Source organism: Arachis hypogaea, chromosome 16 (assembly GCF_003086295.3).
Source record: "Arachis hypogaea cultivar Tifrunner chromosome 16, arahy.Tifrunner.gnm2.J5K5, whole genome shotgun sequence".
NCBI lineage: Eukaryota > Viridiplantae > Streptophyta > Magnoliopsida > Fabales > Fabaceae > Arachis > Arachis hypogaea.
In genome coordinates, this window is record NC_092051.1 from 90,392,857 (window position 1) to 90,420,417 (window position 27,561).

The 27,561-nt window shown below is 37.7% G+C and overlaps 1 non-coding gene across 1 annotated transcript; it reads left to right on the forward strand.

Annotated features, from left to right (window-relative positions):
* The first annotated feature begins 24,414 nt into the window (after positions 1 to 24,414).
* On the forward strand, positions 24,415 to 24,518 carry LOC112759900 (small nucleolar RNA R71). Its single transcript, XR_003180364.1, has one exon. It is a non-coding gene; the product is annotated as a small nucleolar RNA R71 (small nucleolar RNA).
* Positions 24,519 to 27,561: the final 3,043 nt, after the last annotated feature.

Sequence of the window (27,561 nt, forward strand, 5' to 3'; positions counted from 1 at the left end):
AACTTGGCCACTTAGATCAACTGATTTGGGATTGCCAACTGAAAGTCCACAATAAAGAGCAACCTAGCTACAAAACACTTAGTTATCCAAAGAGATGCTGGGCATCAATGATCCTAGGAAGAAAAGGGTGAGCCATGTGTCTGTGGTGAAGGAATGTTGAGCAAAAATTAAGCCAAAGGCTGCTGCAACATTTGTCACCAAGCCTTCAAAGAATGATAAGCTCTTTGAGCAAAACAAAGAAGGAAAAGTTAGCAAGGGAACAAGCCAAAGTAAAGCCTTATAGCAGCAAACTTAGTAAACCTTTGAGGAATCATCTCTTATGTAATAGCAAGCAATAAATGAACCACCATTGTCTGCATACAAACCCCATGGACTAAACTCAACTATATGCTCAATAAGGATGTGCACACTTCTCTGTTTCATGTCATTCTCTCTTATGTTTGATGCTTGCTTGGGGACAAGCAAGATTTAAGTTTGGTGTTGTGATGCCAAGGCATCTTAGCCTAGTTTTACTAGTCTTTTTCCTTTGTCTTTAATAGGTTTTATACACTTTCTTGAGTTACAAGTAAGCCATTTGGGTAAAAATTTATGTGTATTTAGATTCAATCAACCATGAGAAAATTGATGCATTTTCATGAGGTTTTGTGCTATAATTGCTTATATGTCAAGGATAAGAAGAAGTCTCATGATTTTAGCATAGCTTTGATGCATTTGTTGATTGATGACAGGTGACCAAAAGGCTTGGAGGAAGGTTGAAGAAAGGGGATGGCAGCAATTGACACTACAAGAAAAAGTAATATTTATAACAAAAAAAATTGTTACAAAAAATTGAAATTTTGAAACAAAAAGATTTTGTAACAAAAAAGGGGCCGTTGCAGTATGTCCCGTTACAAAAAGTTTTTGTAACAAAAAATGAAACTGTTACAATTCAAAATAATATTTTGTAACAAAATTTTCTAATACAAAAAACCAAAAGTCGTTACAAAAGTGATAACAAATTTTATCCAATGAGATGTTTTTCGTAACAATATAATTTTTCCTATCACAAAATTTTGTTATAAAATATAACTTGATTTTGTAAAATTTTTCATTCCTCTAGTTACAAAAGCACAAAATTTATTTTATAACAATTTTTTAATACAAATTACACACATAATTTGCCAAATTGTATTTTTTTAAATTAATTGATATATCGCTACAAAAAATTACAAAAATAGCGACCGATTTAGCAACCGATTTTTCTTGAAAATCGGTCGCTAAACCCTTATTCCATTTACATGAAGAGGAAAAAAAACCTATGTACATTCAGAATCCAAAGACGGAAATATATTTAAACAAGGACTCATAATATCACGAAGTCTACAAATACTATAACAAAACAAGATTCCTGTATTCTACTTTTCATTTTCACCCTTGGGGTTTAATTGGAGGCAAATAAACTCAATTGAACTGAGAAAGTTTATGATCACCAGAAGATGGTAAACCAAATTGCAAGGAACAACAGTAGCAAAGGCACGTTCAGAACCAAGACTCTGCAGTAGCATGAATAAGCAAAATTTTATAAGAATATTTCAAGTGAAGAAAGCAAACATAGAATAACTATGCTTTCTGTTTTAGTATCAATACCAAACAATTCCTCTAGCATATTTTCATTTAGCAAAAAGTACATTACTTATGCAATGCAAGCATGTTTATAAGTTATAACTTACTATAAAAGTCTAGCACCATCCCCTATAATCTCAAAGGATAGGAGTGGCATATTTAATTCAAGTATATAGATTCACTATGATTTTCACTAACTATAAAAGTCTAGCACCATCCGTCCACAATCTCAAAGAATAACTACTGTATATACCTAATTCTAAAACAGAACTAATTAAAATAATAGCACTTCCAAAACAATTTTTTTAAAGATAAAGATAAGTGCTCAAACAACCAACAAAATTATTACCAAAGATCTGTTTGGATTAGCATGATGCACTGGAGTTTAGTTTTGACAGTTGAATCTGAGCAGTCAAGTACAGACTCAAGTTCAGCTTTCTCTGGATGATCTAACAAAGGGAGTAAAGATCTCTGCTCTAACTTGCCTGATCAAAATATCAAGTAGAAATAAAACAACCTGCATTTCAAAGTAAATACCAAGATACCAGACACTTGAACCTTAATAAAAATAAAATAATAGTAACAATATTTCATTTGGCTTTAGCTCTTTTGTAACCTAAGAATTCAACTAATTAAATTTTCTCTAAGTACTAAAGCTAAAATCTTGATCAATAACTAAATTAGTTAAACCTTAACTTCAATTATTTATTTGGCTCAACTCCGATCCCTTTTCACACATTTCAACTTGGGAGAGTACCAAGCAAGTCAGCTAACGCATGAATTAATAAAAGTCAATACAGGTGTACCTTTGACAAAATAATGACATAGAAAAATAATATATGATAAGAAACTAATAAGGCAAGTTTGGAGCTCAAATTATGATAAGAAACTAATAGGAAAATAATATATGATAAGAAATTGGATCTGAAAAACCTGCAAATTTGGAGCTTGAATTAGGCTGGTTGGATGTGTTCAGATATAGAAAAATCTTAAATATTCAATAAAATCTTGTTAAAGTGTAGTTATTTTCAATCATGAATATGCTAGATTCAAAGAATAGTGTATTAGCATTTGGAAGACAACTTACACAAAATCTTCTGGTTTAGATATCCAATCTTGCAGTGGTCCAGTTAGATAGTGATGCCAAGGCATCTTAAGCTAGTTTCACTAGCATTTTTCTGTTAGTTTTAGTTGTTTTATGCATTTTCTTGAGCTTAAAGTAACCAAGAATGGTTAAATGAATAACAAAGCAATGAACCATCCAAACAGTATGATTTTGATGCAAATTCCATGAGTTTTAGTTATATTACTTGAATGCTATGACTGGAAGATTTCTCATGAAATTTTGCAAGACTTTGATGCAATTGTTTGGATGATTTCAGGGAAGAAGAGGCTAGGCAAGGAAGCAACAAAATCAATAAAGGAAGCTTGAATATCACATGTGGAGTTTAAGTTCAAGTTTAAGCCTAAACTGGAGCTTAAACGCCAGAATCATGAAGGCTAAGAAATGCTGAAACTGAAGTTTAACCTCCAGTTTAACCTTAAACTGGAGGTTAAACGCCAGAATGAGAATTCCACTCAGGAAGCATTTCCACGTTTAACCTCCAGTTTAACCTTAAACTGGAGGTTAAATGCCAGAAATGGGAAATGCACCAGGGAGCCATTTCCACGTTTAAGCTCCAGTTTAACCTTAAACTGGAGCTTAAACGTGTTCGACCAAGTTTTCTCCTCCAGGGTTGCTTTCTCCATTTCCACGTTTAAGCTCCAGTTTAACCTTAAACTGGAGCTTAAACGTGTTCGACCTCCAGGATGGCTTTCTCTATTTCCACGTTTAAGCTCCAGTTTAACCTTAAACTGGAGCTTAAACGTGCTCGACCTCCAGGGCTGCCTTTCCTATCTCCACGTTTAAGCTTCAGTTTAACCTTAAACTGAAGCTTAAACGTGTTCGACTACGTGACCCTCCAGGGCTGCCTTCTTCCATTTCCACGTTTAAGCTTCAGTTTAACCTTAAACTGAAGCTTAAACGTGCTTCCACAAAAGGCATCACTGGAAGTGTCTGGCGTTTAAGCTGCAGTTTAAGCTTAAACTAAAACTTAAACGCCACTATTAGAAAAGGTTTCTGGGCCAAAAATATTGCAGTTTAAGTTAGCATTTGAGCACAAACATTAACTTAAACTTACTCTGGTATGAAACCCAATTGAATATCATGGTTTATGGATTGGGCCTGAAGGATTGATGAGTCTGGAATTTCAATTTGTTGAGTCATGTGTCATTACTTGATTATCACTAAGTTGGCTCAATGAATGTTACAGAATTTGGATCAGCAGCCTCATCAAGATTATGGATCATAAACCCAAAGCAAAAGGAAAGCAGGGAGAGGCCTCAAAGCCCAAGAAACACAACAGAAGCTCAATGTAGAAAGTGTATAAATAGGATAGAATTTAAGTTAGTAAGGACTTTACTTTTGATTTTAGGAAAGTTTTCATACTTTTGTAATTGAATTCAGAGCTATGACTCACTAAACCCCCTTTCATTGGGTTAGGGAGCTCTATTGTAATTCAATGAATCAATAATAGTTTATCTTCTTCTTCAATCTTTTCTCTTGAATTTTGTTAGAAAGCTTCTCGATCTAATTCCATTGGGTAGTTGTCTTGGGAAAGAAACTACCCATAATTGGAATCCTTCGGAACCTTGGGAAAGGAATGGAGGATTCATGCTAGAGAAGCTTTCTCACAGTGAATTGGATTGGGGTTTGGATGGATATTGTGACATGTAATCCTACCAAATTGTGGTTCATGAAACTGTGTGGTATAATCAGTGATCGAGCATCATCTCTTCTTATGAACATTTAAACCAAGGGATTGGGAATTTGTTTGTTTTTAGAGAGAATTGGTGAGCCAAGGAATTGGGATCCAATCATATAAGATTGCCAAGCAAAATTCAATGAACGCATTGGTTGAGGAAGAGATAAACATGTTTTGATTCGGAGATCTCAATATCTCCTATAACCCAATGAATTCCCCATCTCCGATTTCCACTTTCTCTTTACATTCTGCAACTCAATTCATGCAATCACCCCCATTCCCTTTTAATTTCAGCAATTTAGCTTCTGCTCTTTAATTCATGCAATTTAAGATTCCGCCATTTTAATTTCTTGCCATTTACGTTTCCCGCCAATTTTACATTCCGCAATTCTCATCTAAATTCTTGATTCCGCTCAACTAGGCACACTTCTAATCCGAATTGCTCATTCAACCAATCCTTGTGGGATTCGACCTCACTCTATTGTGAGTTTTTACTTGACGATAACCGGTGCACTTGCCGGAAGGAATTTTGCCGATCGTGCAATTTCCTAAATCGTGGCATAACTAGTTTATGCGCATCAGATAGTAATTAATGTCTTGTATATATGAAATAATGGGACAAGGGTCCTGCAGTAGAAAAATAATTGCACAAAGAACTATAATCAGAGTTAGTTGGACTGGTTACATTTTAGGAAAATAGAACATAATAGTGAGTTAGTTGAAACACTTTCTTTGTATTCGTTAAAATTTTCTCATTAACCTTTAAGCTTTCAAACAACTAAACTTAGTATTTCCTTATCCTAACCTACAAAAAAATTCTAAAAATAAAGAAGGCAACACCATTATCCTTTTCTAGTTTTACTCCCATTCATTTTGTTCAAATCATTTCAAAAGCTCTAAATTTCAATACCTACTGAGTGTATGTATAATCACATACAACAGCAATTATGACTTCAATTATATGAGTTGGCCATTGTTGTATATACTTTCATAAAATTCAGAGTGGGACTCTATTTTCTCAACAAAATTGACTGAAATGCAGGCTTGCAGCTTTCAAACCTAAAATAACTCAATCATAGATCGCATTAGTAGCAGAAATCATATTACTATGCTATGCATTTTATATAATAGACACAAATTAATACAGCACTAACTGTTCCTTCTAGCACCTTATACAAAATGCAAGTAATTAACAAAGGAAACCCATTATTATATTAAACAGTTGGTAGTCATAACTAACAAAGAGGGAAAAAAGAGGAAACTAACCCAGATCGTGGTGAGAATGGTTGCAGCAAGACAAGGATTCGAATTGGATGAGAATCAAAAGCAAACATAACTCTGGAAAATTCAAAACAAATCCAAGACTAGAATTGAACTAAAAGAAGAACATGGCAATTAAAATTGACAAAACAGAACTTGCAAATGGTTCAGAACCAAGGAAAAGAATAGACCAGAATCAATGTAACAGAATCAGAACCAGTAGCAGCAACCCCGGCAGCCCTCTTTTCACAGAACAATTCCTCTCTCTAACGGGCAACAAAAGTAATCAGAGTTTCAAGTAGCAATGACAACCAAGTTAGGGGATGATGGCAGCAGCAATGGTGGTTCTGGGAAGCAAAGACACGATGTTGGTTCACCTCCACAGCGATGACGACAACAGCATCACCCTCCGCTGCCTCCCTCTTCGAGTTCTGTTCCTTGCGTTAGTGACAGTGGCTTCCTCTGGTGGCAGCAACGGTGACGAGACATGGTGCTGATGATAGAATTGACGACTTCCTCCTCAGTTCACGATTCCAACCGTGGTGGCAACTTCCCTCGACGGCACCAGGGCACAACGGCGACACGGGGAGGGGGCGACGGCGCAGACAACGTGAGTTCACAACAGCTCCCCCGACGGCCAGCCCGCAACGGCGCTCTTTCTCTCCTTGGCCTTTGCTCCCTCACACGCTCTCCGTCTCAACATCTCTCTTTCTCTTCTTCGTCAGCGCCGGCGGCGACGCGTGGGTCAGCGGCTCCAAGGCAGATCGGCGGTTCAGCGGCGACAGTTTGGGCTGGACGGCGCAAAGCGCAGCTCCCTCTTTCCCTTCCCGATCTCTCTTCTCTGAGTGTATGTTGCATTTTTGGAAAGGAAAGGGGGTGGGTGGAGGCTGTGTTCCAATTTAGGAATTAGGTTTTTGATTTAATTTGAAAATTTAGAGTTAAAAATTAGAGATTTTTTATAAATGAATAAGGATAAATATGAGTAGATATTTTGATACAATTGGAGAGTAAAATAATTTTAAAATTAAATATATTTTTTAAAAATATTTAAGAACATTATTTATGAACATATTACTAAGTTCAATTAATTATTTTTAATTTAAATTATAAAATGAACATATTAATCACTTTTTATAAAATATAGTCCATGCTCAAGATATTGATTATTTAAATTAAATGATATAACTTTTTATTATTTTTTCTATCACTAGGATTTTAATTTCAATTTATAAAATAAGTAATTATAATAAAAATTATACATAAATATTAATTGACTTAAACTTAAAGTATTTATAAAAATAAATTTAATCAGTCTTAATAAATTAATCTCTAAAAGTTCAATTTAATAAAATAAACCGTAATTTAATCATAATACAAATTTCTCAAATTAAATTATATAATACTTCTATTACTGAATTTTAATTTCAAATTATATGAAATAACCAAATTAATTATTCTTGAAATACTATTTTATTATTAAAACTTTAAATTAATTATTCTTGAAATACTATAAATTTTTATATTTTTTTAATTACTAAAATTTTAAAATATAAATAAAAAAATATCCCGTTGAATATATAAATCTCCAAAAATTTATTTTGAATAATATAATAAATCATAAATGACTTATTATTTATTTTTTAAAATAATTTTAAACTCAAAGTATCATTAATTTGACTTAAATATTTTTAATAAAATAAATTTTTGAATATAAAATCTTAAATAAATATAATAAATCATAAATAACTCATTAGGTTAATTTTTGTTCGGTAGGTCGATTACCGGACGGTTCGGATTGCGATACGGGATGTTGGTAGGGATTCGTCAGGTCGTGGACTGTCGATCGAAGGATGCGAGGTCCCGATGTCCCGTGCTCCTCGTGGAGAGGGGGGTGTCACCTGCAAAGATACTCCGACGCTCTTATCAGTAATGTGCAGGTGGAAAAGGTAGGGTGATGTGTGACGTACCTCGGGGGAAGAGCCAGTCTTCCCCTTATATACATGTCAGTGGTGGCCCTCCATGGGGACAGGCCCATATCCTAAAGGATGCTGTCCCATAGCTGTGTGCGAGCCGTACAGGACGCGTGTCCGAGTCGGTTACAGGGTGCGTGGCCGGACCGGGTGGAGCCCGGGTCGGGTCGACCCGTGGGGATCTTGGGCCAGGCCGTAACAATTTTCAAAAATTTGAAGTCTTACATTTAATATGTTGAAACAAAATTTTTTATTAATTACAAAAAATCTTTGAATTTTGTGACAAATAAATAACTTGTTACAAAAATATTGTATTTTGTGATAAATTAATTTTTTTGTTACAAAATATTTAGAGCTTTTGAAACAAATAGATATTTTGTTACAAAACATTATAACATTTTGCAACAAAACAACAATTCGATACGAAAGCCAACATAATTTGTAACAAAAAAAATCACGTTGTTACAAAATATTGAAATGTTTTGTAACAAATTTTCTTGTTATTACAAAATATTTTTATTTTGTAACAATAATTAATTATTGTTACAAAAAAACTATAATTTGTAACAATTTTAAATTTGATACAAATTTTTTGTTACAGATGTTCTATTTTCTTGTAGTGTGAAATGAAGGCAGCAAAGCCACCATGGGAAAAGCTCATGTTTGTGCCAACGTTTTCCTCAAACTTGAGGTCAAACGTTGGCTTAAGTAGAACCCTGGAGAAGCCAACGTTTGCGCCAACATTTGCCTCAAACTTGAGGTCAAACGTTGGTTCAAAAACTAACCATGGAGGAAGCAACGTTTGCACCAACGTTTGCCTCAAACTTGAGGTCAAACGTTGGCTCAAAACTATACCAAGGGGACTTAATGTTTGCACCAACATTTGCCTCAAACTTGTGGTCAAATGTTGGCTCAAAACTACACCAAGGGGACATAACGTTTGCGCCAACGTTAGCTTCAAACTTGAGGTCAAACGTTGGCTATAAAATGGCCTTGGAGGGAGCACGTTTGAGCTCACGTTTGACTTCAAACGTGAACTCAAACGTGAGTGACAGAAAAGCAAACCATTCTGCATAATGTTAACATGCAAACGTTTGAGTCAACATTTGCCTCAAACGTTGACTCAAACGTGAATGCTCCAAAGTCCAAATTACAAACGAATTTTTTCTCAAATCCAAGAGCAATCAACTGAGGCTATCTTCAATCCAATTCCATCAAGGCCAAGGCCCAAATTCAAGGCTTAATGATCAATAGAAGGAAGTGTATAAATAGAAGTTAGTTTGATTTAGAATGGACCAGAACTTTTACTTTGAACGTTTTTTCTTACCCCTTTTAGAAATTTTCATTCTGTAACTTTGATTTTGGATCTTGGAGAATTGGGAGGAGAATTGAGTTCTCTCTCTCTCTGGGTTTTCTGTTTTCTTTTCTGCAAAGCTTGCTTGAGTCTTGATAGTGAAGAGTTGAGGTAATTCTGTCTCAACCTCACCCTTGAGATCTCTTTGTTCCTTTCTCTGCATAATTCAAAAATTCAGTAATTTGAATTCCAAGTTTCTTTACTGTTTTAAATTTTAATTTGTTTGCAATTACTCTTTGAATTGGATCAAGGAAGGCAGTGAGATCTAGACTTGGTTTTCTAGTCTCTTGACCCCTGAGATCTTGAAATCTCCTTTTAGCTCATCATCTACTCATCTGCTTGTTGCAATTTATTTTTTCTTGTTTAAATTTCTGCAATCCCGATTCCCAATTCCTTTTATAATTCAAGCAATTTACATTTCTTGCACTTTAAGTTTTAGTCATTTACATTTCTTGCAATCTAAGTTTCTACAATTTATATTACTTTCACTTTAAGATTCTGCTTCTTTACTTTCTTTGCCCTTTAATTTATAGTCAATTTCCCTTCTCCCTTTAAATTTCATGCAATTTAGTTTCTGTCAATTACAAATCACTCAAATCAACTCTTGTTTGCTTGACTAAATCAACCACTAAACTAAAATTGCTCAATCCTTCAGTCCCTGTGGGATCAACCTCATTCACGTGAGTTATTATTACTTGATGCGACCCGATACACTTGCCGGTGAGTTTTGTGTTGAATCATTTTCCACACATCAGGCATGTGTCCAGAAGGTTCTTAAAACGCTCCCAGTTCTCATAGAGAGTTTCTGATTCACCTTGAACAATGCATGAGATCTCTTTTCTTAGTCTGTCCGTAACTTCAGCTGGAAAGTATTTTTCCAAAAATTCTCACCTGAGCGTATCCCAGATAGTAACAGTCACTTCAGGTTGGGAGTAGTACCACTCCCTTGCCTTTCCCTCAAGAGAAAACGGGAAGGTAGTTAACAGAATAGATGTTTCATTCGCACCATAACGCTTAACAGTAGAACAGGCTGTCTGGAAATCCCTTAGGTGCTTAATAGGCTCTTGAGCAGGTAAGCCACGAAACTTGGGCATCAAGTTGATTAATGCAGTCTTCAGCTCAAAATCTGCAACCAGGGTTAGATGATGCACTTGATACGGCTGCAGTGTAAAATCTGGGGCTCTAGCTTCCTGGAGAGTAATCCTCCTTGGTGCTGCCATGTTATCTGCACATGAATCAACTGAATCAGTAGTAAAGGAGCTTGTTTTGTTCTCAGATGACGGTTCAGATTCGCCCTCAGATGAGACTGGTGAATCGATAACAATCACTTCACCACCCTCAGAGGCTAACCGACGTCGAGCTCGCCTAATACGTGAAATAGTTCTTTCAATTTCAGGATCAAATGCGGCTAAACTCGGATCAGGCAGTGAACGCGTCATTCAATGAAAGAAACATATAGCTCATGGTAATAAAATAAAAATAAAATATGCAAATAAAATAAAAATAAGTACACTAATTAATAATTTAGCACACAATTGTAACTCCCCGGCAACGGCGCCAAAAACTGATGCGTGGTAGAAGTTAGGCCAATTAAGAGATTTTTAATAAGAGAATAGCGTTGCAAGTATAGCTCTTAGCCAGCTAAAATCCTCCTCACCAATTTAAAAAAGGCTGTCACAAAAATTTAGAATAGAAAAATATTGGGAGTATGAGTCCCAGGTCGTCTCCCAACGAGTTGCAAGAAAGGATGCTATTTTATTAATTAGGAATTTCCACGAGAGTTTGAGAGTTGAATAATGAGCAATTAAATAATTGTAAATTAAAGCAACAAAGACTAAGAATGACTATTAATATTCTAAATAAAAAGCCTTGACTGGGAGAATGATTAATTGGAAGTTCGATCCTTGTTGGGATCTCTTAAGTGTAGTATTAAAAAGGTTGTTGTTTTCACTTAGGTAACCCTTACTAAATAAAGGAAAGTCAAGTGATTGAGCTAACTCTTATTCGCAAATCCTAGTCCTCTCCCTTGGGAATGTCTAGCATTAGTAAATACAGAACTAGCCAACAACTTCCAGTTTAATCAACCCCTAAGCCTTCCAACTCAAGTGTCTCCTCCTAATCAACCACATATCAAGTATGGAATCTACTCCATTGACATGAATATAATGCTCATAAAAATAATAGAAGAAAACATGATAAATTAAATAAAGTAGGGATTCAAAATTGATTAAAAATAAAAGTAATCCTTTACACTAACAATTCATGAAAATAATCCAATTACTGCTTAAACAAGAATTAAGAATATGGAATAAATAAAAGAGTAGGTAAGGAAACAAACTAGAATAGTATCTTCAACGGAGGTAATGACTCTTCAATATCCAAAAGCAAAAGCAATAAACTGGGAATGTAAAGAGAACCTAGAGGAAGAGTAATTCACTCTAGATTCAGATCTAAAAAAACTAAAACTATCCTAATGAGAATACGTGAAGTCATCTAAAATTGTCTGTGTTGAGTCTCTGCATGTTCCCTGGCCTTATTCTGTGTTCCTGGGCCGAAAACTGGGTCAAAATGCGGCCCGAAATTGCCCCCAGTGTTTTCTGTTAAGTTTGCAGATCGCGCAGGTCATGCGTACGCGTCATTCAGCGATTTTTCTTGTCACGCGAGCGCGTGCAGACTCCAATCCACGCATACGTGTCAGGCACGCGCACGCGTCGCTGCAATTTTCTCTATTCCGCGCACTCGCTGAGCCATGCGTGCGCGTCGGTGTTCGCTGATCATCTCCTTAGTTTCATGTGTTCCTTCCATTTTTGCAAGCTTCCTCTCCATTCTCTAAACCATTCCTGCCCTATAAAGCCTGAAATACTTAACACACAGATCACGGCATCGAATGGTATAACGGAGAATTAAAATATACTAATTAAATATCTTTAGGAAGCATGTTTTCAATCATAAAACAATACTAGGAAGGGATTATAAAATCATGCAAATCGTATGAATAAGTAAGTAAAGGCTTGATGAAACCACTCAATTAAACACAAGATAAATCATAAAATAGTGGTTTATCACTCATCTTGGAGAAACCACCCCAATCTGAAGTGGGGAGAGTGATACGCGGAAACTTGCCTCTCAACAAATTTTCTTCCGGCAAGTGCACCGGATTGTCGTCAAGTAAAAACTCACAAAAGAGTGAGGTCAAATCCCACAGGGATTGGTAGATTGAGCAACGTTAATTGGAGAATTATGCTAGTTGAGTGGAATCGGACTTCAATTGGGAATAGCAGAAAGTAAAATTGTGGAGAAACTTAAATTGTAAGAAATTAAAGAAACAGAAAATTAAATTGCAAGGAATTAAAGTGAAGAAGCTTAAATTGCGAGAAATTAAATGGGAAGGGGAGTTAGCATGAAATTAAAGAGCAGAAAGTAAATAGAATGGGTAGATCAGAGATGGGGAATCATTGGGTTCAGGGGATATATAATTCTCCGGATCAAATTCATTTTTATCCCTTCTGCAATCAATGCATTCATTGATCTCCTTAGCAATCTTAAGTGATTGAATTCCAATTCCTTGGCTCACCAATCTCTCTAAGCATGAACAATTGCCCAATTCCTTGATTTAAGTGCTCATGGGAAGAGATGAAGTTTGGTCACTGATTATACACACAAATTCATAGATCAAAGTATTGGTAGGATTAAATGTCACTATATCCATCCAAACCCGAATCTAATCCAATGTGAGAAAGCATTTCTAGCATGATTGATAAACCACTATTTTATGGTTTATCTTGTGCTCAATTGAGTGGTTTTTATCAACTCTTTACCCACTTATTCATACTATTTGCATGGTTTTACATTTGCCTTCCTAATTAGGCGCTTTGATTGAAAACATGCTTCTTTGGCCTTAAGTTCCCTATGTTTAAATCCTCTCTTATTACCATTAGATGCTTTGATATGTGTGTTAAGTGATTTCAGAGATTACAGGGCAGGAATGGCTCAGAGGATGGAAAGGAAGCATACAAAAGTGAGAGAAATACAAGAAGTTGGAGAAATTGCTAAGCTGTCTAGCCTGACCTGTTCACACTCAAACGGCTATAACTTTAGCTACAGAGGTCCAAACGATGCGGTTCTAGTTGCGTTGGAAAGCTAACATCCGGGGCTTCACAACGATATATAATTTGCCATAGCTGCCTCGAATCTAGGTGATTCAAACGCGTGAATGATGCACCCGCATCGCATCTATAAAACTGCAATCCATGGTAACGCGTGGACGATGCCTCCGCATCGCTTTGCCGCAACCTGAACGTACCAGAAATCACTGGAAGCGATTTCTGGGCTGTTTTTGACCCAGTTTTCAGCCCAGAACACACAGATTAGAGGCTATAAAGTGGGGGAATTCATCCATTCATCGAATAAGCACACAATTCATAATTTTAGTTTTAGATGTAGTTTTTAGAGAGAGGGGTTCTCTCCTCTCTCTTAGGATTTAGGATTAGGATTTTTCTTACTTTCAGGATTGTCTCTTTTTATCAGGTTCAATTTTCCTTTTATTTTCCCAATTTAATTTATAAACTTTTCCATGTTACATTTGATATCTTTATTAGTACAAATTGAGGTATTTTAGTTTATGAATGTTTTATTCTATTTATGAATGCTTTTAATTTAATTTAGATATTTTCTTCCTTTTGGCTTTTGTTAAGTAATTGGTAACGCTTGAGCTCTCAAATAAAGCAGTGGTTGAAATTGGGAGTTGCTCCAATAACTCTAGTCTTTCCATAGGAATTGACTAGGACCTGAGGATTAAGCTAATTAATCCACTTGATTTACCTTCATAGTTAGAGGTTAACAAAGTGGGATTAAAATCCAATTCTCATCACAATTGATAAGGATAGGACTTCCAATTCTGTTACCTTGCCAAGAGTTTATTTTATTATTTCTATTTTATTTTTCTTATCATTTAACATACTGGTTTCTTACTTTCAAAACCCCCAATTTACAAGACTCATAACCAATAATAAGAACATACTTCCCTGCAATTCCTTGAGAAGACGACCCGAGGTTTAAATACTCGGTTATCAATTTTAAAGGGGTTTGTTACTTTTGACAACCAAAACATTTGTAAGAAAGGTTGATTGCTTGGTTTAGTAACTATACTTGCAACGAGAGTTTACTATAACTTCTAAATCATCAATCTTCAGTTCTTCAAAATGTCGCCGTTGCCGGGGAATTGCAAACGTGTGCCTTATTATTGGTTATTGTAAATATTTGCTTTTTGCTTGTTTATTTGTTTTTATTTTTGCTTTTTCATAAATTAAGAGGTTACTGGTTTTTATTTAGTTATAAAAAATTTTTCAAAAAAAATTTTGTTCTTGGTGTTCATCTTGATCTTCAAGTTGTTCTTCGTGTTCATCTTGACCTTCAAGTTGTTCTTAGTTGTTTTGTTCGTTTTGATCTAAAAATTTTAAGTTTAGTGTCATTTTATTGTTTTTCTCTTTCCTCGTTAAATTCAAAAATTCAAAATTTCAAATTCAAAATTTCAAATTTTCATATTTCAATTTCCAAAATTCAAAATCCAAATTTAAAATTTAAAATTTAAAATTTTAAAAATCAAACCTTTTCAAAATTTAAATCTTTTTCAAATTTTTATCTTATATTGTTGACTTTTTCAAAATTCAAATTTCAAAATTTAAAAACCAAAAATTTTCAAATTTCAAAATTCAAAATTCAAAATTCAAATTTCAAATTTCAAAATTTAAAAATCAAAATTTAATTTTCAAAATTTAAATTTCAATAAACCTTTTAATTTAAATTTGTTTTTATTTTCATTTTTAATTTTTATTTGCTACTATGAACTCTCACCCCTTTGGCTATGATTCTGGTTACAATTATGTTGCAGGAAGAGGAAATTACAATGAGAACAGGCATCAAGGTTGGAACAATCAAAGATGGGAGGAGCCACAAGGATTTGATCAACCCTCATGGCAACAACCACCTCCAATGGACTACCAACAAGCCCCGCCATATGCTTATGAACTATCTCCTCAACACAACCAAAAACCACCAAATGACCCTAACCCGTATCCACCATACCAACCACCTTATGAGCCAAATGAACCCTCCTATCTACCCCAAACCTCCATGGAGAAAGCACTTACCGATCTAAACTCTACTATACAAGCTCTCGTCGCCTAAATCGGACCACCAAATACCTTCAACAATCAACCCTCAAGCTCTAGTGCACTTCCTTTTCAACCACAGAATGATCTCTCCATCCCATCACCACCATCCATGGAAGAGCATCCACATCCATCAATCCAAGAGCAACATGATCCCAACGATGCTATTGACCTGGAACAAGAGAGAAGGGATCATCTTTGCGAATCCATACTCCATAAGGAGCTAGAGGAGGCCCTAAAGGTGAAGGAGCCACCACCTCCATATACATCATGTCCATATCCATCAATCCAAGAACCTTATGGTCCTACTTATGATACCCAAGCAGAACAAGAATCAACATATCGTCTCAAGGAAACAGTGGATCAATTTCATGCAACCCTTCATCAATTGGAGCAAGCGATACATCAATTAGCTTCCCGATGTTCAGACACTCAAGGAATCCCCATGGATTCATGTTGACAATCTAATGAAGAACGTAGCATGAAGGAGACATTAGAAACTCCGGTGGACAATAAGGAGCATGAATTTGTACTGAAACAAGTGGAGGAAGCCGGAATTATTAAAGAAGAAGAAGTGGTTGAAGACTTGGGAGATGCTGAACTTCCATGGGAAAGTCAAGACATAGAGCTGATGCGGGGAAAACTTGTCTCTTAACAAATCTCCCTTCGGCAAGTGTACCGAATTTATCGTCAAGTAAAAACTCACAATACAGTGAGGTCGAATCCCACAGGGATTGATTGATCAAGCAACTTTAATTAGAAGAATGTTCTAGTTGAGCGAATCCAGAATTTGGGTTGAGAGTTGCAGAAAATAAAATGGCGGGAATGTAAATAACAGAAAAGTAAATGCTAGAATTAAAGGACTGGAATTAAATGACTGAAAATAAATTGCAGAATTGTAAATGGGAATGGGGGATTTGCTCATAAAAGTAAATGGCAGAAATTAAAGAGAATGGGTAAGATCAGAGATGGGGAGTTCATTGGGCTTAGGAGATGTTGCAATTCTCCGGATCAAGTTCATTTTCATCTCTTCCTCAATCAATGCACTCATTGATCTCCTTGGCAATCTTAAGTGATTAAATTACAATTTCTTGCAATTCAATCTCTCAAATCTTGATCAATAGCCAATTCCTTGGTCAATTGCTCATGAGAAGAGATGAAGTATGGTCACTGATTATACCACATGCATTTCCCAAATCAAGTATTGAGAGGGTTATAGTCACATACCCATCCAAACCCAATTTGGTCTAGCATGAGAAAGCATTTCTAGCTTGATCTCTTCATTCCTCTTTCAAGGTTCAAAAGAGATCCAAGTTTAAATAGCTTCTCTTCCAGGATAACTACTCAATTGGATGAAGATCGAAAGCTTTTAAGTAAAATCAAGAGGAAAGATAGAAGAAGAATAATGAAAATTAGTATTGATCCATTAAATTACAACAGAGCTCCCTAACCCAATGAAAGGGGTTTAGTTGTTCATAGCTCTTGAAAATGAAAACAAAGATGGAGAATACATCATAAAACTAGAATTTGCAAAGAAAGTAAAATACAGAGAGTAGTTCTCTTTTTCCAGCCTCTAGAACTCCTTATCAATTCAAAGCTACTCCTATATATACTACTCTTCTCAGCTTCTAGTGTGATTCTTCAAGTCTTGGGCCTTTGGATCTTGAGTTTGAAGCAGTTCCTTTCTTTATTTGGGCTTGGCTTTACTTGCAGAGAGAAAGTGCGAAGTGGGCGAAGACTTTAGTTCAGGACGTTAGGGGTGTTAATATTTAGTGAGAATATAAGTTCGAGAACGTTAGTGACACTTAACATTGTCACTAACGTTCCAATGCACCCCTTTGCCCCACGTTAAAACCCACGTTAACTAGGTTAACGTGGCTTTTAAAGTTGCCTTGTTAACCTTCGAGAACGTTAGTGACACTCAACATTGTCACTAACGTTCCAGTGTGCCCCTTCTTGCTTCACGTTAAAGCCCACATTAACTAGGTTAACGTGGCTTCTAACGTGGCCTTTGCCATCCTTCGAGAACGTTAATGACATTCAACATTGTCACTAACGTTCCAATGTGCCCCTAGGTCTCACGTTAGAGTCCACGTTAACTAGGTTAACGTGGCTTCTAACGTGGCCATCCTTAGCCATCCCAACGTTAGTGACAATGTTGAGTGTCACTAACGTTGGCTCATCCTTCATTCCTCATCGTTAGCTTCCACGTTAACCAAGTTAACGTGGAAGTTAACATGACTCTTGGGGGTTGTGTGGTTGCTTCAACGTTAGTGACAATGTTGAGTGTCACTAACGTTGTCGACAACTCTTCATCCCTTACGTTAGTTCTCACGTTAACCAAGTTAATGTGGGAGTTAACGTGGTACTTTGCATCATAGGCCAACGTTAGTGACAATGTTGAGTGTCACTAACGTTGGCTTCTCTTCCCCCCTTAACGTTAGAGGCCACGTTAACTAGGTTAATGTGGCTTCTAACGTGGCCACTTTTGAGTAATTGCCAACGTTAGTGACAATGTTAAGTGTCACTAACGTTGGCTCAACTTCTCTTCTCCATGTTAGAGTTCACGTTAACTTAGTTAACGTGACTCTCTAACGTGGGCATTAATGGCTTTTTGAGAGTGTTATTGGCAATCACTTTTCTCATTAACCTTGCAAGTTACCTCCCCTTTTCTTGCTTTCTTTTGGTCTTGAAATTAAGCAATAAAGTGCATCAAAGCTCTAGTCCAAGTCATGAGTAATGCAACATAATATTTGTCACTAAACTTATGCAAAATCCTCATGAAATTATGTAAAATGCACAATGTATGCTTGAATCAAGGCATAGGTGAATATCTACCCAAAACTAGCTTATTTTATAAAGAAATGCATGAAACTAACCTAAAAACAGTAAAGAAAAGGTCAGTGAAACTGGCCAAGATGCCCTGGCATCACAACACCAAACATAAAGCTTGCTTGTCCCTAAGCAAGTACTGGAACAAGAGAATGATGAATGGAATGTCCAGAGGAATGAGTCATTCTTATGGAAGTTATGTTACTGATTTTATGGTGGTGTCATGCATAGCAACTTAGGTTCATTCCATTACTGGCTTTCAGACCTTTATCATGTCCTAAAACACCCACTTTGTTTATATCCCATGAGACTTTTATCCATTGATCCTTTTATTGTTATTTCAAGGGTTGTTTGTGTTATTTAGGCTAAGTGCTCTGTAAGGGGGCAACTCTTTAAGATAAGCTTTCAGCCAACACTCCCGAACCAGTTGGTTCAAGGTGCTAGGTGTTGAGACACCCCTAAGGACTTACTCCCTCAAGCCTATCCCCCATACATACATACCACAGGCATATAGTTTGTTTATTTTCTTTTCTTGAGACCTTGGTGTCCAGCACCTCTTTGGGTTACTAAATGCTCTGTAGTGAAGGTTACTCTTGATAGTGGACTTTCAGCTGATAATCTTGAGTTAGTTAACCCAAGTTACCAGGTGATAAGGCACCCCTAAGAGCTTATTCATCCAAGTAGATCCCTCACACAGGAGCACCACAGACATTTGCCTTAAGATTAAAACCATTGATGCCTAGCCTTATTGCTTACTCTTTTTCTTTTATTTTTCACTTCCATTGTTCTTTCCCTTTTCTCTTCCTAGGATCTTGTTATTAACTTAGTCTCATGAGTGTATCCAAAGCAAAGTATTCAGGCACCCCAAAGATTCATGAATGCACTTCCACAATATGAACTCTACTCTGGTCTTTTAAAAACATAATCATTCTCTTCTTCAATTTGATTTAAAATGGACAAGCTTACAAGTAAATAAGGGAATGATGCAGTGATATTTAAACCAGAATCATGGACCTATTCAGAAAAAAAGACAGAATTTAAAAAGGGTTCAACTACGAGAAACTACAATTCAAAAGTGCATTCGGACTTCCAACTTTCAACAATTCTGAGTACAATGGAATTAGGTAACAATACAACCTTCGGGTGATGATCTCTGGTCCCCCTCTCTCTTTGTCATCACCCTAGTTTTTTTTGCTGCCTCGCTTCTTTGGGTGAAGGTGCACCATTTCCTTATAAGATTCCTGCAAGGTTACTGGAAGTTGCTTGTTCCCAAAGCACTTGAGATATAGTTAGCTTACATATATGCTTGTGCCTCTTGAACTCAATTTGGTGTGTGAACACCAAAATTAGCTCTTTGCCCAGTAGAAAACATTGCATATATGCAAAGACCCCCATATCTTGTTATCAACAAAGCAATGATCACCTATAGTCTAACTACATCTAAGTGGTTTCTCTTGATTGGATGGAGCTAGCAATGTTCTTTTGGAGTGGAGTGTAATTCTAACCAATGCCCTTTAGTGGAACACCAAACTTAAAACTACACTATCACTCATGGATTGTTCTGGTGTGGAACACCAAACTTAGCTCCTTACAATACAGGGGAAACAACTTGTGATTTTTATTGAAATAAAGATGAAAGTGAAACTACCTGAGGTTGGGTTGCCTCCCAACAGAGCGCTCTTTTATCATCGCTAGCTCGACGAGTCCTTAATTACTTGAGATGGTACTTTACTCTGGGGTTTTCCCCCATGTTGCCCAGATAATGCTTGAGTCTTTGTCCATTCACTGTAAAAGTCCTCTCTGAACCTTCATCTGTGATTTCGATGTGGCCATATGGTGATACTTTTGTAACCAAGAACGGTCTGGACCACCTTGACTTGAGTTTTCCTGGGAACAGCCTTAATTTGGAATTGTAAAGGAGTACTTGCTGCCCTTTTTCGAAACTCCTGGGTGCCAGATGCATGTCATGTTTTCTCTTTGCCTTCTCTTTATACATCTTAGTATTTTCATAGGCTTGTGACCTGAATTCCTCCATCTCTTGCAGCTGCAAGATCCTTTTTGCACCAGCAGCAATGCTGTCAAAATTTAATATCTTGATAGCCCAAAGAGCTTTGTGTTCCAGCTCCAGTGGTAAATGACAAGCCTTCCCATAGACTAGTTAATATGGAGACATTCCAAGTGGAGTTTTGAATGCTGTTCTGTATGCCCACAGAGCATCATCCAACTTCTTCGACCAATCCTTTCTAGATGCGCCCACAGTCTTTTCCAGGATCCTCTTCAGCTCTCTGTTGGATATCTCAGTTTGCCCACTTGTTTGAGGATGGTAAGGTGTGGCTACTTTGTGCTTTACCCCATATCGTAAGAGGAGAGCTTCTAGTGGTTTGTTACAAAAGAGGCTCCCTCCATCACTGATGAGGGCTCTTGGGACTCCAAACCAGCTAAAGATATTCTTCCTGAGGAAGTTCATGACTACCTTGTTATCATTAGTTGGGGTTGCAATAGCCTCTACCCACTTGGAAGCATAATCCACTGCTACTAGGATGTACTTGTTTGCATATGAGGTTGGGAATGGTCCCATGAAATCAATTCCCCATACATCAAACAGTTCCAGTTCCAAGATGAAATTTTGTGGCATGGTGTTTCTTTTGGGCAGGTTTCCAGATCTTTGGCATTCATTGCAGCTTTTTACTAGTTCCTTGGCATCCTTGAAAAGGGTGGGCCAAAAGAATCCGCTTTGTAACACCTTTGCTGCAGTTCTGTCCCCTCCAAAGTGCCCGCCATAGCATGAACCGTGGTAGTTCCACAAGACTTCTCTCCCTTCCTCTTCCGAAACACATCCTCTAAGAATTCCATCTGAACATTTCTTGAAGAGATATGGCTCGTCCCAGACAAAGTATTTTGCATCATTCATGAGCTTCCTCTTTTGATGTTTATTGATCCCTGGGGGTAATGCCCCAGTTGCCTTGAAATTTGCAATATCTGCGAACCATGGTGCTTTGTGAACTGTCATCAACTGCTCATCAGGGAAGAGCTCGTTCACATTTGTATCATTTTCTCCACCTTGATCATGAGGGATTCTGGATAGGTGATCTGCCACCTTGTTCTCCACTCCTTTCTTGTCTCTGATTTCAATATCGAATTCCTGCAACAGTAAGATCCACCTTATTAGTCTTGGCTTTGATTCTTGCTTGGCAAACAAATATTTAAGTGCTGTGTGATCTGTAAAAACAATCACTTTAGCACCAATGAGGTATGATCTAAATTTGTCAAATGCAAAAACTATTGCTAGCAACTCCTTTTCAGTAGTGGTATAATTTCTTTGAGTTTCATTAAGGACTTTGCTAGCATAGTATATCACACAAACTAGGTTATCTTTCCTTTGTCCAAACACTGCCCCAACTGCAAAATCAGATGTATCGCACATCAATTCAAATGGTAGGTTCCAATCAGGTGGGGAAATGATAGGAGCAGAGGATAACCTCATTTTCAAATGTGCAAATGCTAGCATGCATGTTTCATCAAAGATGAATGGTGTATCAGATACAAGGAGATTGCTTAAGGGCTTGGCTATCTTTGAAAAATCTTTAATGAACCTTCTATAAAAACCAGCATGCCCTAAAAAACTTCTAATTGCCTTGACATCACTGGGTGGGGGTAGTTTTTCAATAAGTTCTACTTTAGCTCTATCAACCTCAATGCCTTGGTGAGAGACCGTGTGACCAAGGACTATTCCTCCTGTCACCATGAAGTGGCATTTTTCCCAGTTCAAGACCAAATTGGTCTCTTGGCACCTTTTCAATACCAAGGCGAGGTGATGTAGGCAACTAGGAAAAGAATCTCCGAATACCGAGAAATCATCCATAAAAACTTCAATGAATTTTTCTATCATATCTGAAAAGATAGAAAGCATGCAGCGTTGGAAAGTTGCAGGGGCGTTACATAACCCAAATGGCATGCGCCTATAGGCAAACACTCCATACGGACAGGTAAATGAGGTTTTCTCTTGGTCTCTTGGATCAACCACTATTTGGTTATATCCTGAATAACCGTCGAGAAAGCAATAATATGCGTGCCCTGCAAGTCTTTCCAACATCTGATCCATGAATGGAAGGGGAAAATGGTCCTTTCGTGTAGCCTCATTGAGTTTCCTGTAGTCTATGCACATCCGCCATCCTGTGACGGTCCTTGTAGGTATGAGCTCGTTCTTCTCATTGGTAACCACAGTGATCCCTCCCTTCTTTGGTACAACATGTGTGGGGCTAACCCAAGGGCTGTCCGAAATTGGGTATATGACCCCTCCTTGCCAAAGCTTCATAACCTCTTTCTGTACCACTTCCTTCATGATTGGGTTCAGCCTTCTTTGGGATTGAATGGATGGCTTGGCGTTATCTTCCAACAGTATTTTATGCATGCATATGGCTGAACTAATTCCCTTCAAGTCAGCAAGGGTCCATCCAATGGCATCCTTATGCTCCCGCAGCACCTTGAGTAGCTCGTCCTCTTGATCTTGACTGAGGGATGAATTTATGATCACTGGGTAGTTTTCATTTTCTCCTAGATATGCATATTTGAGAGTGGGTGGCAATGCTTTGAGTTCAGGTTTGGGTGCTTCTGATTTTTCGTTCCCTTCCTTTGGTGCATCTGGTATATGTATTTCTGTTGTAACTACCTCTTCACTTGAATCAAATTCTTCCTCCACCAATCTCTCGTTCTCTTCAGGTTCATCTTCTTCAAAATTCTCCTGCACTTTATCCTCAAGTGCATCTAACCTCATACATTCTCCCAATTGTTCCGGTGGATAACTCATGGCCTTGAACACATTGAATGTCATCTTTTCATTGTGTAATCTCAGGGTGAGGTCATCCTTCTGAACATCAATGACAGCTCCAGCAGTGGCCAAGAATGGCCTTCCCAAGATGATGGAGGTCTTGGCGTCATCCTGCATGTCCAGCACCACAAAATCTGCTGGGAATATGAAATCTCCTACTTTTACTAGCAAATCCTCTACTATCCCGTGAGGGAATTTGAACGATCGGTCTACCAGTTGTAGAGCCATTTTTGTTGGTTTAGCCTCCTCAATTTTCATCTTTCTCATCATAGCCACTGACATCAAATTGATGCTGGCCCCTAAGTCACAAAGAGCCTTTTCTACTGTGATTTCTTCTATAATGCAAGGGATCTGAAAACACCCAGGATCCTTCAGTTTCTGAGGTAGTTTATGCTGAATGATAGCACTGCACTCTTCAGTTAGTATCACAGTCTCATTGTTCTTCCAGCTTCTCTTCTTAGTCATTAGCTCCTTCAAAAACTTGGCATAAAGTGGCATTTGTTCTATGGCTTCAGCAAATGGTATGTTGATTTGTAGCTTCTTGAAGATTTCCAAAAACCTTAAGAACTGGTTGTCATCTTCCTTTTTCTTCAATAGCGGGGGGTATGGAGCTCTTGAGATGTTCAGTTGGGGTATTTTTTTTTCTTTCTGCAGACTTGGCGTGGGGGGTTGCACTCCATCTTGCTCTTCTCCCTTTTCATTTGAGCCTTCTTCTTGTGGCTTTTGGGGATGTTCCTTCAGTTCCTTCCCACTCCTAAATGTGATAGCTTGACACTCCTCCCTTTTGCTTGAATGGGCATCATAGCAAAAATTGTGGTTAGGAAGCTTCTTAAACAGATAGTTGATTTGTGTTTCTAGTTTTATGATGGCAGCATTTTGATTCTGCATGTTTGACTGCACTTCCTCTCTGAATGCTTTACTGTCTTGAATGTCTCTGCATATTCCTTCAATGAAGGTTTCGATCTTAGAGAGCTTGTCATCAATTGATGGGTGATTCGGAGCAGATGTGCTATTTTGATTTTGATAATCATATGAAGAAGTGTTGTTGTGGGGGTGTTGAGACGTCCTCTGTGTGACTTGTTGATGAGCTGCATTGTTGTTGGAGTTGTAACATCTCTGGTCTTGGTTTTGATCTTGCTCACTTCCCCACCCAAAGTTTGGGTGGTTTCTCCATCCAGGGTTGTAAGTCTTGGAGTATGGATCATAGTTTTTCCTTGGTGAATTCCCAATGTAGTTGGCTTGCTCCTGACTCCCCTCTGCTTCTTCATTCACTCCTTCTTGGATTGTTGATGAAGATGAGATTGCTGCTACTTGGTTCCTCTCCATCTTCTTGGTGAGGTCAGTCAGCTGCTGGGTAATGAGCTTGTTTTGGGCCAACAGAGCATCTACATTGTTTAGCTCCATCACTCCTCTTGTGTTCCCTCTTTCGGAAGCATAGAAGTAGTCGTTTTCTGCTACTGTTTCAATAACATCTATGGCTTCCTCAATGGTCTTCTTCTTGTTCAAGGATCCTCCAGATGAATGGTCCACGGCCTTCTTTGACTCATAAGAGAGCCCTTCATAGAAAATGTGCAGTTGGACCCATTCGTTGAACATGTCAGGTGGACACCTCCTTGTTAAGTCCTTGAACCTCTCCCATGCTTCATACAGAGTCTCACCATCTTGTTGCCTGAAAGTTTGAACCTCAGCTCTCAGCCTATTGATTCGTTGAGGAGGGTAAAATCTTGCTAAGAATTTGTTCACCACATCCTCCCAAGTTATCAAGCTCTCCCTTGGGAAAGATTCTAGCCACTTGGCTGCCTTGTCCCTGAGTGAGAAAGGAAATAAGAGCAGTCTATAGGCGTCAGGATGAACACCATTAGATTTCACTGTGTCACATATTCTCAGGAAGGTGGTCAAATGTTGATTGGGGTCTTCTTGAACACCTCCTCCAAACGAACAGTTGTTCTGAACAAGGGTGATGAGCTGTGGTTTAAGTTCAAAGTTGTTGGCATGGATTGTTGGCTTTTGGATGCTACTTCCACATTTGCCTGGGTTTGGATTAATGTAAGAGCCCAAAACTCTTCTATCTTCCCCAGCATGATTTGCTCCACCTCCTCTGCCATGGTTGTGAGTCTCTTCTTCATGATGATTTTCCATGTTTTCTTCCATGTTTGGTTCAAAGTATTCCTCAAAGTATTCCTCCTCTTCTTCAGCACCAACTACACATTTTTCTTTTGCCTTCCTCCTTAGTCTAAGGAAGGTTATCTCAGGTTCAGAATCAAAGGAAGTTGAAGCCCCGCTTCTTCTCCCTGTCATACAACCAACAAGTACAAGCAAAGAAAATAGATGAAGACAGTATTTGTGTCAGAATTACTGTTAGTTGTGGGTGATGCAATATATCAAACAGTTAGTGGGTTAGCAAACAGAATTGAAAATAACAAAGAAAAACAAAAGAGTAGAGGGGGAAAGGAAGAAGTTTAACTAAAACACAAAGTAAATTACTCAAACAGAAAAATGAAATTCACAAAATAAAAATGCTCAATCTAGTGATTTTCCAATTTAATCATTGTTGATGCACAATCAATCTCCGGCAACGGCGCCATAAACATGATGCGGGGAAAACTTGTCTCTCAACAAATCTCCCTTCGGCAAGTGTACCGAAATTGTCGTCAAGTAAAAACTCACAATAGAGTGAGGTCGAATCCCACAGGGATTGATTGATCAAGCAACTTTAATTAGAAGAATGTTCTAGTTGAGCGAATCCAGAATTTGGGTTGAGAGTTGCAGAAATAAAATTGCGGGAATGTAAATAACAGAAAAGTAAATGCTAGAATTAAAGGACTGGAAGTAAATAACTGAAAATAAATTGCAGAATTGTAAATGGGAATGGGGGATTTGCTCATAAAAGTAAATGGCAGAAATTAAAGAGAATGGGTAAGTTCAGAGATGGGGAGTTCATTGGGCTTAGGAGATGTTGCAATTCTCCGGATCAAGTTCATTTTCATCTCTTCCTCAATCAATGCACTCATTGATCTCCTTGGCAATCTTAAGTGATTAAATTACAATATCTTGCAATTCAATCTCTCAAATCTTGATCAATAGCCAGTTCCTTGGTCAATTGCTCATGAGAAGAGATGAAGTATGGTCACTGATTATGCCACATGTATTTCCCAAATCAAGTATTGAGAGGGTTATAGTCACATACCCATCCAAACCCAATTTGGTCCAGCATGAGAAAGCATTTCTAGCTTGATCTCTTCATTCCTCTTTCAAGGTTCAAAAGTAATCCAAGTTTGAATAGCTTCTCTTCCAAGATAACTACTCAATTGGATGAAGATCGAAAGCTTTCAAGTAAAATCAAGAGGAAAGATAGAAGAAGAATAATGAAAATTAGTATTGATCCATCAAATTACAACAGAGCTCCCTAACCCAATGAAAGGGGTTTAGTTGTTCATAGCTCTTGAAAATGAAAACAAAGATGGAGAATACATCATAAAACTAGAATTTGCAAAGAAAGGAAAATACAGAGAGTAGTTCTCTTTTTCCAACCTCCAGAACTCCTTATCAATTCAAAGCTACTCCTATATATACTACTCTTCTTAGCTTCTAGTGTGATTCTTCAAGTCTTGGGCCTTTGGATCTTGAGTTTGAAGCAGTTCCTTTCTTTATTTGGGCTTGGCTTTACTTGCAGAGAGAAAGTGCGAAGTGGGCGGAGACTTTAGTTCAGGACGTTAGGGGTGTTAATATTTAGTGAGAATATAAGTTCGAGAATGTTAGTGACACTTAACATTGTCACTAACGTTCCAATGCACCCCTTTGCCTCACGTTAAAACCCACTTTAACTAGGTTAACGTGGCTTTTAACGTTGCCTTGTTAACCTTCGAGAATGTTAGTGACACTCAACATTGTCACTAACGTTCCAGTGTGCCCCTTCTTGCTTCACGTTAAAGCCCACGTTAACTAGGTTAACGTTGCTTCTAACGTGGCCTTTGCCATCCTTCGAGAACGTTAATGACAATCAACATTGTCACTAACGTTCCAATGTGCCCCTAGGTCTCACGTTAGAGTCCACGTTAACTAGGTTAACGTGGCTTCTAACGTGGCCATCCTTAGCCATCCCAACGTTAGTGACAATGTTGAGTGTCACTAACGTTGGCTCATCCTTCATTCCTCATCGTTAGCTTCCACGTTAACCAAGTTAACGTGGAAGTTAACGTGACTCTTGGGGGTTGTGTGGTTGCTTCAACGTTAGTGACAATGTTGAGTGTCACTAACGTTGTCGACAACTCTTCATCCCTTACGTTAGTTCCCACGTTAACCAAGTTAACGTGGGAGTTAACGTGGTACTTTGCATCATAGGCCAACGTTAGTGACAATGTTGAGTGTCACTAACGTTGGCTTCTCTTTCCCCCTTAACGTTAGAGGCCACGTTAACTAGGTTAACGTGGCTTCTAACATGGCCACTTATGAGTAATTGCTAAAGTTAGTGACAATGTTAAGTGTCACTAACGTTGGCTCAACTTCTCTTCTCCACGTTAGAGTTCACGTTAACTTCGTTAACATGACTCTCTAACGTGGGCATTGATGGCTTTTTGAGAGTGTTATTGGCAATCACTTTTCTCATTAACCTTGCAAGTTACCTCCCCTTTTCTTGCTTCCTTTTGGTCCTGAAATCAAGCAATAAAGTGCATCAAAGCTCTAGTCCAAGTCATGAGTAATGCAACATAATATTTGTCACTAAACTTATGCAAAATCCTCA